The sequence below is a fragment of the Peromyscus californicus genome, unplaced genomic scaffold (genome assembly GCF_007827085.1).
Source record: "Peromyscus californicus insignis strain IS unplaced genomic scaffold, ASM782708v3 Scaffold_16__1_contigs__length_79575227, whole genome shotgun sequence".
NCBI classification, from domain to species: domain Eukaryota; kingdom Metazoa; phylum Chordata; class Mammalia; order Rodentia; family Cricetidae; genus Peromyscus; species Peromyscus californicus.
The window spans coordinates 58094894-58109498 of NW_026294458.1; the positions used below are offsets into that span (position 1 = coordinate 58094894).

The 14605-nt window shown below is 42.9% G+C and overlaps 1 protein-coding gene across 6 annotated transcripts in view; it reads right to left on the minus strand.

The window, feature by feature from the left end:
• Nrip1 (nuclear receptor interacting protein 1) overlaps window positions 1-14605 on the minus strand; it is an 88687-nt gene that overhangs the window by 46205 nt on the left and 27877 nt on the right. For 2 of the 6 annotated variants that reach the window (XM_052741022.1, XM_052741021.1), the window contains exon 3: window positions 681-761. The exons of the other annotated variants lie outside the window; for them this stretch is intronic. The gene's annotated coding sequence lies outside the window, so the exon portion shown is untranslated. The remainder of the gene's footprint in view (window positions 1-680; window positions 762-14605) is intronic. 6 annotated transcript variants of the gene reach the window in all.

Sequence of the window (14605 nt, forward strand, 5' to 3'; positions counted from 1 at the left end):
GATTATATTTATTAGAATACCATAGAGACCTGGAGAGTTCTCTACATCGTAATTCCTAGTCTTGGAAGCTATTACAAATATAAATTCTAGGGGCTGGAGAGATGGCTCAGAGGTTAAGAGCCCTGGTTGCTCTTCCAAAGGTCCTGAGTTCAATTCCCAGCAACCACATTGTGGCTCACAACCACCTGTAATGAGATCTGGTGCCCTCTTCTGGTGTGCAGGGATACATTCAGACAGAACACTGCTTACATAATAAAGATTTAAAAAATTATTAAATACATATTTATTTATTTATTTATAAAAATTATATATATATATATAAACTCTAAGTCCGCTTTGCCTTGGAAGACAATACCAAATCTCAGACATCCTACTAAATGTAGGTTTTCAGTGTTGTTACATTTCTTCTCTTCTAGAGAAATACCATTCCTTGGTCTTCACTTGGAAGAAGAGCATGACCTGACTGTGTTTAAGAATGCAGCGTAGGGCCGGGCGGTGGTGGCGCACGCCTTTAATCCCAGCACTCGGGAGGCAGAGCCAGGCGGATCTCTGTGAGTTCGAGGCCAGCCTGGGCTACCAAGTGAGTTCCAGGAAAAGGCACAAAGCTACACAGAGAAACCCTGTCTCGAAAAACCAAAAAAAAAAAAAAAAAAAAAAAAAAGAATGCAGCATAGACAGACCTTTCAAAGCTCCGCTGCAAGCAATGCCTTCCTTAGTACTATCTCCAAACAGGGGTGTTCTATGAGGAACACGACCCGCTCCTGACAAGAGAAACACAAAGATTTGTAAAGTATTATATTAAATGGCTGGCCAATGTCTGGTGACAATGGTGAAGCAAAAGGCGCCTTTACAGCACAAAGCTTGCTTACACTCTCAAGGACAGACAGTTATCATGGTCCGGCACAACTCGAAGCCTTCTGCACACAAGCAATTTAAAAGAGCCCTGTGAAACTATTATTGCTATTTGATGGATGAAAAAAACTGAAATTAAGTTATCCCAAATCACAAAGATAAAGAAGAAATCAAACTCTGGCCAGGTGTGGACATACATGCCTCATAAAAGCACTTGGGAGGCAGAGGCACTCAGATCTCTGTAAGTTCAAGGCCAGCCTGGTCTATGTAGTAGGACCTGTCTCAAAATAGAAACAAAAACAAAAGAAAAAAAAGAAGAAATCAAAACCTGGGAACGTTTTACTTGAAAAAATTCCAAACCTTGGGAATTATCTGGAACATTATTGTTTTCTGTAGTAATAACTGTCTACAGCCTTCTTGAATCACATGCACATTGAAAAAAAAAAAAAACCAATGACCCAGATGAAGTCTGTACATTCCATGAAAGGAGTAAAAAAATCAAGTTGACATCTATGTGCATACTTACTACATATTCTAGGACTATTTATTTCAATGACTGCTCTCCACTAGTATTGTTATATGTCTTTTGAGCTATGTATGACCACAGAGAAAAAATACAGATACTTAAACATAACAACAAAGATTAATATAGAATAGCAACTTTCACAGATGAATATTTACAAGGTTCTTATATGAATAAATGTTTAAGTTAGTATCAAGCACAAGTCTACAACTCAGTGTTTCAGGTGTGTTTGAATTATAACAATAGAAAACACATTTTTTGAGAGGAAAATATTCCTTCACTATCAGCTGTGATATCAGTGGAACATCTGTGCATTCCTGTCCATACTTGTCTTTGAGTTTGTTTACTTGCTTTACTCCTGTGCGGGACATTGTCACCTGCTCTTACTATACAGCTCTTGACATGACACGGGTTTACCGTCCACTCCATTACTAATGTGCATCGCATTATTTGTTTCAAAGTTAAAACGACCCCTTCCTTGCTGGTCTAAACACAGTTGATATCATAGCAAAGTAAAAGATTGCAGATTTTGCTCCCTAAGGTGGAGAAGCACCATCCACTCAATGCAAAACAAAACATATGAAGACAGAGAGCTCATGGAAAATTACGATTATCCTATCTGGGTGCTAAAGAGATGACTCAGAGGGTAAAAGCACTTCCTCATCCAAAGGACCTGGGTTCGAGTCCCAGTATCCACACAGTGGCTTACAACCACCTGTAACTATATACTATATATCTCCTAAGATTAATGAAAAGTTTACAATGTATATGAGAAATGTCAAGACCTAAAACAAAGGAATTGCATCTCATCTACTTGCTAACAATAAAGTGATTGCAAAATCCAGATACATTTGTTTAAATAGTGGCAAAAGAATAAAAGACAAGAACTGCTGTGGGATATCTTTCTGTATGTTGTGAATTTGTGTTGCTCTGATTGGTTGACAAATAAAACTGTTTGGCCAATGGTGAGGCAGAATAAGGTTAGGTGGTACATTGAAACTGGACAGACAGGAAGAGGAAAGGCAGAGGTGGGGGACACGCTGCAAGCTGCCACCAGGAGAAGCAAGATGTGAAAGTGCCAGTGAGCCACAAAGCCATGTGACAATGCATAACTTAACAGTAATGGGTTGAGTTAAGTACGAGCTAGCTAGCAAGAAGCAAGAAGCCATAGGCCATATAATTTGGAAGTAATACAAGCCTCTGTGTGTTTACTTGGGTCCCAGCAGCTGCAGGACCAGGCATGACACAGGAAAACTTCCAACTACAAATAACAACCATAACAATGGGGGAAAAACCAGTACACTGCCAACTACTAAAAACTGCTAGGAGAAATGAAAATGATCTAGGGAAACAAAGATACCACTGTTCTTCTAATGGACTATAGATGCAGTTGACTGCAAGAATAAATATGATTTTTCTCAGTGTCTCCAACTGATCCTGCAAATGCCATTATGACGATTTTTTTCTTTTAGTAGGCAAATTAGTCCTGAGAATGTAAGTGAATGCTTACGTAGGCCAGGCTGTCTAAAATCACTTTGAACATGGAAATGAGAGCTGGAGAGGTGACTAGGTAGTTAAGAGCATTTGCGGCTCTTGAAAAGAACCTGGGTTTGATTCCCTTGTGGGGCAGCACACAACTGCCTTTGACTTGCTTTAGGGCAGTGGTTCTTAACCTCTGAATTACCACCCCTTTAGGGGTCACCTATGACCAATGGAAATGCAGATGTTTACATTACAATTCATAACAGTAGCAAAATTACAGTTAATGGAATAGCAACAAAAATAATTTTATGGTTGGGGGGGTGGTAACCACAACATGAGGAACTGGATTAAAGGGTCACAGCATTAGGAAGGGTGAGAGCCACTGCTCTGGAGGATCCAACACCCTTCTCTGGCCTCTGCAGGCACCTGTGCTCATGTGCACATATCCACATACATACACAAGCACAAGAACACAATATGGACATCTTTTAAAAAATGAAAGTCAACATTTTAAAATCACCCACACCCAAACTTACTCTAAAGCTAATGTGAAACCCACACAGTATGCAGTGTAGGTATAAAGCAAGATCTACTACACAACAGAACAGAAGCAGGAGACACAAGGATAAATTCCCAGACCCAAGGTTGGCTTCTTTCTGACAAAGGGGCCAGAGAAATTCAAGGGAGAAAGCACAGTCTTGTAAGAACATGGTCACAAAAGCATGCACATGAGTAAATAAGCAGGTCCTAACCCTCAGCTTACACTTAGAAAACTAATTATTGGGGCTGCTGTATGAAGCAACCAAAAGATCGAAACTTCTAGAAGAAGGCATAGGAGAATTTAGGTTAGAGGAGATACATTATGTAAAGCCGTAGAAGCACAACCTATAAAAACTGAACAAGTGAGCCTCCCTGAAGTCCCTCAGAGATATCTGTTATCTAAAAAGCCAGCAGCAGAGCAGGAGAAAATGTTTGCAACTCATATGCATGATAAAGACATTGCGTCCAGCACGTATTAAAAGTCTCAACAATGAGATAATCTACCCAAATAAAAATAAGTAAACTGGATGAGGACTGAAAAGCATTTCAAAGAAGGCTTAGGCCTCACACGACAAGGTGACCATCCCAATTACTCACTAGAAATGTAGATGAAACGAGAGAGATCTCAGTACAAACACACGAGAATACCTATCATTTTTTTCAATTAAAAAATAATCAGAAGTTGGAGGAGGTGGGGGGTGGTTCTTGTACTAACTCACTTTCTACACTGGGGAGGAAGAGCTTTACTTCATCTTACCTGGTTAAGGGTCCATAAACAGGGGACGTCAGGACAGGAACCCAAGCAGTAACTAAGGCAGAGGCAATGGAGGAGTGCTACTCACTGGCTTGCTCCTCCTGACTTTCTCAGCTTGCTTCCCAACCAAGTACCACCTATCCAGGGGTGGCACCCCTGCACCGTGGGCTGGGCCCTCCCACACCAATCATTATCAAGAAAATGCCCTCTGGCTTGCCTACAGGCCAATCTGGTAGAGGCATTTTTTTTCTCACCTGAAATTCCCTCTTCTGAGAAGGCACTACCTAGCTTGGGTCAAGTTGACAAAAAAAAAAAAAAGTAACCAGCACACTCCTACACTCCTGGTGGGAACCTAAGAGTCCTGGCCACATGGGGAATGAGCTGGGCAGTTCCGTACAGTCCCATGTACACAAACATTCACAATGTCCCACACGATTATTTAAGCAAGAGAAACCAAAGCCAAGTCCGAAGCTTGTATGCAAATGAGATCAGTATCAAGCCTCTTAGCCAAGACAGTAAGCAAAGCAAACATCCACTGATGAAGGGATAAGTCTAAGGTGGTAACTAAAAACAAAACAACAACAAACCCAAGGCACTAATGGCTAGGGAACAAGGCTCAGAGATTCAAGATAAGCGAGGGGAGGGAGCTCCATAGTTGTACTGCCTTATTCCCCTACGTGGTAGAGTAAGAGCTGGACTGAGGCAGGAAAAGTAGATTGTCTCCTGGGTAGAGAAGGGACACTGCCGTAGATGAACAGGGGAACGTTGGGGAGACCCCGCTCTTCTAAAAAACGATGGTTGCCATGACTGACCTGAAATCATCAAAGTCAATGCCTGCCAGTGTGTGAACTCCGTGGTGTTTCAACTACAGCGCTAGCTGGAGCTCAGACTTAAGAAAACACACGCTACAATATTTAGCAAACTAAACTGCCTTAAAAGGGAGATGATTAAAATAAGCCATGCTGTTTTTCTTTATTTAAAGGAAAAAATTACAATCTAACACAAACATAATGTATTACAATTACTCTTCAGAGAATTATGATGTAGTGTGAAACTGACTCTTCCTGAACACTTGGGGAGGAGGGGTGCGGGGGAGAATTAGCCTATGGTACAGCAGCTGTGGAAAGGGTTAAACAGTCCTTTAAAATTTAATGGTTGCTATAGCCCCCAGAAATTCCACTTCCAGGTATAGGGAGAAAGGAAATGAAAATTTGGTCCACACAAGAATTCCTATTATCCCATGGGTGTTATTCATAATAGCAAACAGCTAAAAGCAACCTAAGTGTCCACTGTCCAAACCATAAATAACATCTGTTAAATCTCACCAGTGGAATATTACTCAACCATTAAAAAAAGAATGAAGTACTGCTGCATTCTACAAACATGTCAATTTTATGACACTTACTGAAAACAGTCAACGAAACAGCTCATTGGTATAAAAAAACAAAAACAAAACAAACAAAAAACCAGAAACTTACATGAAAACCCTCAACAACAAAACATACCTAAAGAATAAAAGTAAGTTCTAAACACCATCCACTCTTGTCTCGGAAAGTATGTTGGAGACATTAACAGCAGAAACTAAACAACCCACCTCATCATGAGCAGGAAGCCCCAGTGGAAGAAGTCAATTCCTCCCAATCCCAGCCAATGCACGCCACACAAAGTCCATCTAATTTCCAAAGCCTTTATAAACCGACTCTAACAGACCTGAAACAACCAATCGCATTACTCCACTGAGCCACAAAGACCACAGAGGGGCCCTGCGCTCTGCCAAACACCGGGAATCGCCACGAAGCTCTGAAAGTTAAGTTAGTGGAGGGAGCGTGCTCTTCGGAAACAGACAAGTGACCTCTGGATAGAGCCATCACATGTGACAGGAGCCACATCGTAGCTCATGGCAGAGAAAAGGAGGCAGTCACTCAGTGTCCTGAAACAATTAGTTACCTACCCACTGAGAAAAACAAACTGGATCCCCGCTGTTGTCACAAAACACACATTCCAGAGGAATTAGAGTTTCAAACATGAAGGCAAGGGTCTAATATTTTACAAATGATACATAAGAGATTATGAACCCTGAGCTGGGCCGTGTTATAGGCTGAGGCGGAAGGATGGGGAAGTCAAGGCCATCCGCAGCTACATACATAGCAGGTTCAAGGCTAGTTTGGGCTCTTGTCTCAGAGAGGGAGAGAGAGAAAGAGTAAGAGAATGAGGTAAAGAGAAAGAGAATATGAACAGCCAGGGAAGGCTTCTGAAGACACACAAAGGGTTAACTAAAAAGGATAATAAATCCAATTGCACTAACATTAAAAACGTCCATTCATTAATAAATATAATCAAGACAAACAAAACATAAACCGTAAAACTCATGGTCAAAAAAAAAAATAGTACCTACATCCATGTGCAAATGTATGTGTGTGTTTCCCACAAAATTGTATTTTAAAAATAAAATGCAGAGAAGGTAGCCTTAACCAATTTTCAATTTGTATGTGACTTATTGAATGAAAAGTTTTTAGAAGACATGAATAAGCCTTCCTTTCTTTCCTCCTCTAAAAAAAAACCAAAACAACAACAGTAACAAAAATTGAAACTATGAGTATCTGTAGTGCTGGGCACTGAAGGACTTGTGCATGGTGAGCAGCACTGTACCAACTGACCTACATCCACACCACTCACACATAAACACTTCATGGAAGACTCTAACAACAGGGACCAGTGGTGTCAAGCAGTGCCTAACACCTTGTGAGGAAGCACAGAAAAGCAAATAATACCACAAAAAGATGCCATCTCCCCGAATTTTCTCTTTCTCTCTCTCTCTTGAAGTTCTCAGGTTGTGCTACCACCATCCTTTAAAATAAATTAAAAAATAAAAAAAAACCACTTCTTTAATTAATAAATCGCAACCAGCTTCAAAAAGAAAAGGAAAAATCCTATTTGCTTCCACCAAACTGGGAAAAGTTAAGGCCCCTGATAGTGCCAAGATTTGGCAAGGCCACATAATACTGGAAACATAAATTGGTCTAACACCTTCTGAAAACACTTTAGCACAGGCTCAAATAACTGAATACTGTTGACATTTCTCTTTTGGGTATGCAATCTAGAGTCTTCCCTATATGAAACCAAAGTTGACTTCGACAATGCCTTGTAACAGCTATTGTGTGTGTGTGTATATGACTGTAAGCGCATCATATGTATGCATCAATATACCAATACAGAGATGGCTGCTGTGGTCATAATGGACACTGGGTTCCCAGTTGGTGACACTGTTTAAGGAGGTTATGGAACCTTCAGGTGGCGCAGCCTCGCTGGAGGAAGTACATTCCTGGGGCAGGCTTTGAGGATGTATGGGCTCACCTCACTTCTCCTGTGCCCTCCTTCTCCCTCTGTCCTGTGTATGGATAAAAGATGTGACTGGCCAGCTTCCCGTTCCTGCCCCCTGGGGCTGTGTCTCCCTTGGCCACAATGGACTCCAACCTGGGAACACCCGCAAGCCTACGTAAACTCTTTCTTGGCTTCGTTGCTTGTGGTCGTGGTATGTTATCACAGAAACAGGAAAGTAACAAATCCAAAACCAAATGAAGCAAGCAAACAAAAGCACCCACATATCAACCAACAAGGGAGTGAATGAATTCCCGCAGCGTAATACTATCCAGCAGAGAAAATAAACGGACTAATACAGCAGGATAAATGATTTCCAAAAAACCCCACAATGAATTAAAAAGAACAAATCTCAGGAGACTATGTACAAAATACTATGATTTCACAGGACTTAACAAAAGCATAAAACTAAAATACATAGTATTTAAAGATCAAGGAGAAAAAAATCAGCACTATTAAGAACAAGCTAAGTTATTTACATAAAATTCAGAAGCGAAGCCGGGCGGTGGTGGCGCACGCCTTTAATCCCAGCACTCGGGAGGCAGAGCCAGGTGGATCTCTGTGAGTTCGAGGCCAGCCTGGTCTCCAAAGCGAGTACCAGGAAAGGCGCAAAGCTACACAGAGAAACCCTGTCTCGAAAAACCAAAAAAAAAAAAAAAAAAAAAAAAAAAAAAAAAATTCAGAAGCGATAGTGGTAAGGCAAAGGTGTGGGTAAGGAGAGATGCTAGCTGGCAGAAGCATTGCGCTAATGAGGTTCTCTTTGCAGTAGGTGGCCCGTTCTTGGGACATTGCTTCAATAATGTGTCTCATAATGCAAGCACAGGCCAGCATCCTTCATTTGAGAATCGGAAACCCAAAATGCTTCACAATCTAAAACTTTTAAAGCCTCGGACACGACATCAAAAAGCTTCCAATTTTGGAGCATTTCATAGTGTTCGTTTGTGAGCACCATTAAAATCCAGACAAATATTGGAGAATGGTATGAACTCTGAAGTCTGGAGCACTCCTGACAGAGAACAATCAAGTGTATCCCCATTTACAGAGAGCCATAATTAACATAAAATGAGCAGCTGCATTTTGGCAAATGGAACTCTACCATGAGAAGGAGCTGTTGGGGTGTGTGTCTCAAAAGTTTTCACATAGGCACACAAACCGCTCAGCAGTAGATTTTTCCTTAATTAAGAATGAATAATAAAAGCAGAGGAGTAGATGAGGAGTAGATGAGTACACTCAGAAGGACATGAAAGCAGACTTGCAGATGAAAGCTTACAGCTTTACTAATCTGAGAGTGAGGGTAACTCATTATCATCAGGCACTGAGGTCTCAAAAGCATCCAAGGGCTTACTAGCTTGTGGCTCATGTCAGCGGATCTCATGGGAGATGGTCACAGGAGTCACCCAGTGCTCTTCAGGAGCTCCCAGGTCTTTACAGCCTTCTCTCCCCAGTTGATGACACAGGCCACCAGTCATAGATATGGCATGGTGAGCAAAAGGGTCATGAGAAAAGCCTAATTCATCCTTCATAGCAAAGTAAAGTATTTGCCCAACCAAGAATTCCTTATAATCCTTATAGACTGCTTTTAGCCCCAAAGCAATTAAATCCAATGTTTCCAATGGCATTGCTTCAGGGTTGGGGCCTATCACTCAAGGAAAACTATTGTAGGAAACCTATTATTATTTTTAAAAACTTAAATAAAAAAATGATAATAATGTTCTAGATCAAGTTTTCTATTTAAATATTTCCACAGTATCTATCATGTGAAAGGTACTTTGAAATGCCCTGAGCAGGTCATGGAATGTGCACACTGAAGTTTTTAGCTATTGTCCTTGTCTAGTTCAAATGAGTGCAGTAATCCGACATCTTGACTAATACCTCTTCCGAAAAAAAGGGAAGAAAAGCCACTCATTTCAACATCCCATGGCGACACAGCACTGATTCATTCACCCTGATAGCTTTCATTTGCATCAAATTCTAAGTTGACCGTGAACCATACTATAGTGTTGTGTGACAAAACTTTTCCCGGGGAGACACAACACACTCATCAGTTGGTCTAAACCTCCTCCAGACAGCTCGGCTGGTTTCTGCTTCTCCCAGGGTCTACGAGTCTTCTTCGTAGCCGTAGCTTGTCTGAAAGAGACTCTGAGCTTTTGCTGCTTACTCTGAGCCTTGGGGTGGGGAGTGACTACAGATGTCCACCTATGGCTAAGAAATAGGCTACGGTGCCCTAGTAACAGTCACACGATCTCAGAAGCCTCACCAGTGGTTATGTGGCGAGGCTGACAACCACAAGCGATCTATGGGTGGAAACACACATTTATCAAAAAAAAAAAAAAAAAGTTGTTTTTCTGCTGGGTTCTACGACCTCTCTGGGCACAGGGTTTTATCCTGGCTTACAGTTCCAGACATGGTGAACTCCTTCTTGTAGAACAGGCCTTAAATTCCAGAGAAGGCTATTGGTCTTACCCTTGAGAGCCGAGTCATGATTGCACAAGCAGGCACTTCCTGCCTGGCATGTGGTATTTTAGCACGCAGGGTCCACAGCCGACACAGGAATGTTGGTGACAGTTTTCCACCAGCAGCCTGCATGGCGGCTTCTGCCACTATGAAAGCCAGCCTCCAGGGTCAGTCCCAGCTTAATTTCTTCACGGCCTGGAGCTCACGGCAAGTGCATGCGCTGTCCTCAGCAATAGGGCTCGCCATTTCATTTTGGTATATAACCACAAGAGTAGCAATAACCTTTGAGGTTTAGGGGGGCTTCAGGGACTTCCCTGACCAACAGTTCACAGGGAGGTAACCCATCCCTGGCACCAAGGTTTTCATTCAATAACCTTATGGCTTCTGGGAGTGTCCTTTTCCACCCAGGTAGGGTACCTCTTGGATTTTTTTTTTTATTCTTAATTAGCCCAGTCCCATAGGGTTCTGAGGTAGGTGGGCACACTGTCATACCTGGTTGCCTCTCCAAAGGCTTTCCAAATTGGGGAAATACTCAGAGGTTATCATTACATCATCTATACAACAAAACCTTTTTCCAAAGGCTGGGTCAGACAAGACAACGTCCTGAACCGCCATCCCATAACCAACAGTGGGGTTACAAGGATAGCCTTGGCGAAGCACTCTGAAAGTCTGTTGTCATCTGTTCTGAGCAAGTGTCAGGTGACCCCAGGGTCTCACAACTAAGATTATACTAAAGTCAAACACAGCAAGTTCTAATACAGCATAGAAAGGTATAATCCACTTTCATTAGTTGCTTCCTCCACAGATCAAAGTTGGATTGGAGGCACTAACTTAATTAGCTCCCTGGAACCCTCAGTCATTCTCTCTTGAGCCATTACATTTCCAGATCCTGGAGCTCTTCCATGGAGGTCACCTCCCCCCACCCCTCTCACCCCCCACACACACAGGATGAACTTCAAGGGTGTGACTTAATTTGCTCAGACCTCCTCAGGGCCAAGGCGGGAAGAGGGCCCTGCTCTGCCCTGTTGTGCCTGCTGGCTCCCTGGGTCAGAGTGGCCCTGGGTTAGCATAGAGGCTATGGCTGAAGTTGTTACCTCTGCATTCACCATACTTGACTGTTAGGGAGCTTCTGGAGCCACAAACCATCTCCACCCCAGCATACCCTCTTATTGGAGGGAAATGTAGCCTCCCTTGCTCTGAGTGGATACATACCCACCCCTGGAACAGACTTAATCATTTTCACCCATACTGTTTTATCATCGGTGTCCTCCATGAACTGTTCCTCAGGCTTCCAAGCCTCCCGGCAACTCTTAGCACACAATTTGGCTTTTTGTCATTTTTTTTTTTTCCACATGAACTCTAGCTTGAAACAAACCCTCACATTTGTCTTCCAGTCATCCAGACAGACCTTTCTCTTGTTTTACCTTTTTCTTATCTCCCCTTGGACACTCTCTCACTTTACCAACTCTCTTTCCATGTTGGTCTAAGCTCCTGAGATCTGTCAAAGCCATTCCTGCTTCATAAAGATCTTGTCCCACCAAGAGACCCGGCGAAGCCGCCAACCCTCAACGCCAGCCTCCAGCTCCCTGCTGGATCCCCTTTTCTTTAATTGCTCTGTCAGCCTTCTTCTATATGGCTCAGTGCTCCAACACAGCTTCTCTTATTCAAACACAGCGTCTCTTAGTCCTGGTTCCTCACTAGCATCTGGCCTTCCTCTACGAACCTCCGGTCCCCGCTATTTGTAGGCACCTCAGATGGAAATAACCCAGTACTCCTAATGGATTTAATAAGCCAGTCCATCAGGCACTGATTTCCCACATATTGTCTCAAGATTATACAGCTTTTGTCTTGAGAGAGGATGGAATGTTATAATATTATAATATATTATAATAATAATATATATTATTTATATATAATATAAATTTTATATATAATATAATATATATTTATATATAATATAATATAAAATTACTCTTGTTTTTCTGCCTCCACAGCAGTCAGGCTGATCCCGTCTGCTCCCGTGGCCAACAGCCTCACTAGCTAGACTGTGACAGGCTTTTATTGCTTGTTGAAAAGTCTTCCCCAGTTCCAACAGCGCAAGGGCTGAGTATTTCCTGATCACACTCATTTCTTACTCTGGGCCATCATAAAGGCCCCCCTCTGAACACTGGACTATAGGTGTCCCCACTTTTTCTACTGAAGGATGAGCCTGAGGGGTATCTTCTATTGTTTTGTTTGAACCAGCTGTCTCTTAGATAAAAAGAGGTTTCATCTAATTCACTTGCCAGCTCAGAAGCTACCAAGGAGGATGCTCGCCACATCTCCCTTTCTTACTGCAATTGTTCCTCTACACAAACAAGGTCAGCTCGGCCGCCTCCTCAGGGCCATTCCGAACCACACACAACATCTGGCCAGGCAACTTTTGCTACTGCTCGTTGCTGAGACCCACCCTTGCGCACTACACCTGAAGACTGCAAAATTTTTTCCAAACCTTTAACTGTTTCCAGGGTACCTCCATATTCATGTGGTAGACCCCACTCACCAGCGGGCATACCACCACAGAGACAAAGGCTGCCCTCCTGGGAGTCCTCCCACAGACACTCCTAATCCTGATGCCTTAGCTTTACTTGCAGGTCTCGCTACACATAGCAAGAACCACGCAACCCCTGTCACAGCACAAAAGCACATTTACACACACCACACAGGAAAAGAAAACTGCCAGAATTTCTTCCACGGATGCTCTCCCCTCGGGCTGCCTGACCTTGGTTGCATGCCATGCTACCCCATAGCCAGCACCATCCACTACTCATTCCTCCCAACTCATCTTTGGTTCTGCTATGTCCCTGTTCTGGTTCCAATTATGATGCATGACAAAGCATTCCCAGAGGTGACACAACACGCCGCAGGTCTACTCACTCCAGATAGAGACTGGGATCCCATGACAGAGCAAAGTACAGATACCACCAAAGTTCAACTTGGCGAACCAGTGAGTCTTATCGGGGATATTCAAAGGAGTATATGGGTGAAGGGTGACTTACAGAAGCAGAAATGACTCAAAGACAGCTGCTTTACCAAGGCCCACGCCAATACTGAGTGACAGCTCACAAAGCTGAGAACCTGGAGCACACTGCACAGCCTGCAGGCAGCTTAACAGGTTGGAGAGTGTCCTTTCTAGGTGCCTCGATGTAAGTTTTTTTTCCAGGGCAAGAGCATCTTGACAGTCAGGAGCTAAGAATACCACAAAATCAAACCAAGCAAAAAATAAGAGATTTATTGGGGAGAACAGAATACTGGCTGCCTCTGAATCAGAAGAGAGACAACAAAGGTCTGAACAGAGGGTGAGGCTTTTATAGGGTTAGTGAGCTTAGTGGGAAAGTATCCTACTATAGGAAACGTTACCTGTTAACCCTGAGTCCGCATCAAGGGTGTAGGTATTTCCAAGTCTCAGAGCTCTATGTCTCCGGCCTGGGGTCAGGTCAGGGTGTTCTTTCCTTAGGCCTGGTCTCAGGGTCAAGTCAGGGTCAAGGTATTCTTTCCTTAGCCATGGTCTCAGGGTCAATTCAGGGTCAGGGTGTTCTTTCCCTGGCCCGGTTATCCTACACTCAGTTGGTCTAAACCTCTTCCAGGAAGCTCGGCTGGCTTCTGTTTCTTTAAGGGTCTCAGAATCTTCTTTGTAGCTTGGCTTGTCTGAGGGATTCTCAGCTTTTATGGCTTACTTTGGCAGAAAGGGGCCTAGTGAATCTGGTCAGTTTTAGGGACTTCCTGAAGCTATTCTGAATTGTTTACCTTCCTGCCTAGGGAGCTTCAGGGTAGGATGGAACGTTTCAATCTCAGAGAAAACTGTTAAACAACACCTAGGAAAAGCTGGGTGGGGATTTAATCTGTATATACTTTGGAAGGTTTACTGCATCACATTGCTGAGGAAAAGGATGTAAAAACAATCCATACTGCTGGTTCTGAGAGGTATTAAAAACTACCATGTCTATTACTAGGTTTGTGCCTTCAAAAATGAGGCACTGATTCAAATAAATACATTTAGTATGTGATTTTTAAGACTAGAATAAAAATGGGCCCCAGATCTACATTCAACATCCAAATGCATTGACTACTTTAAAGGTACTTTCATTGTTCCCACTTATTAAATGGAACACAGACTACTTACTCCCCTATAAAGCTTCTTTCTTTCTTGTTTACACTGGATTTTTTTTTGCAAATGCGTACAGTAGGTTTATTTATGGTTTTACACTGCTGTGAAAATGATCCATTAAGATGCTATATCGGGTCACTCTGCTGCTGCAAACTGTCTAACATCTTCCTTTCCCTCCCAGCTCATCCCCTGTGACTCCTCCTCACTCACCCACAGTGGCCACGTGGCTCCTGACGGCAATGCTCCCACCCAGAGCCATCTCCACCTTCCACGTCTCAACCTTCACGTGGGCGAGACCTTCATGAACACAACCCGAACTTACACTTGCCGTCCTCCGGGTCTTCCGTGCCGCATCCTCTGCTTCAATTTCTACTTAGCATTTAAGAAGGCACCATAAGGTGAATGGCTTTATCTGTCTCACCAACCTCAGGCACGCTCTGGGAAAGCAGCAAAGCTTTTCACTTTGGAGTTCTCT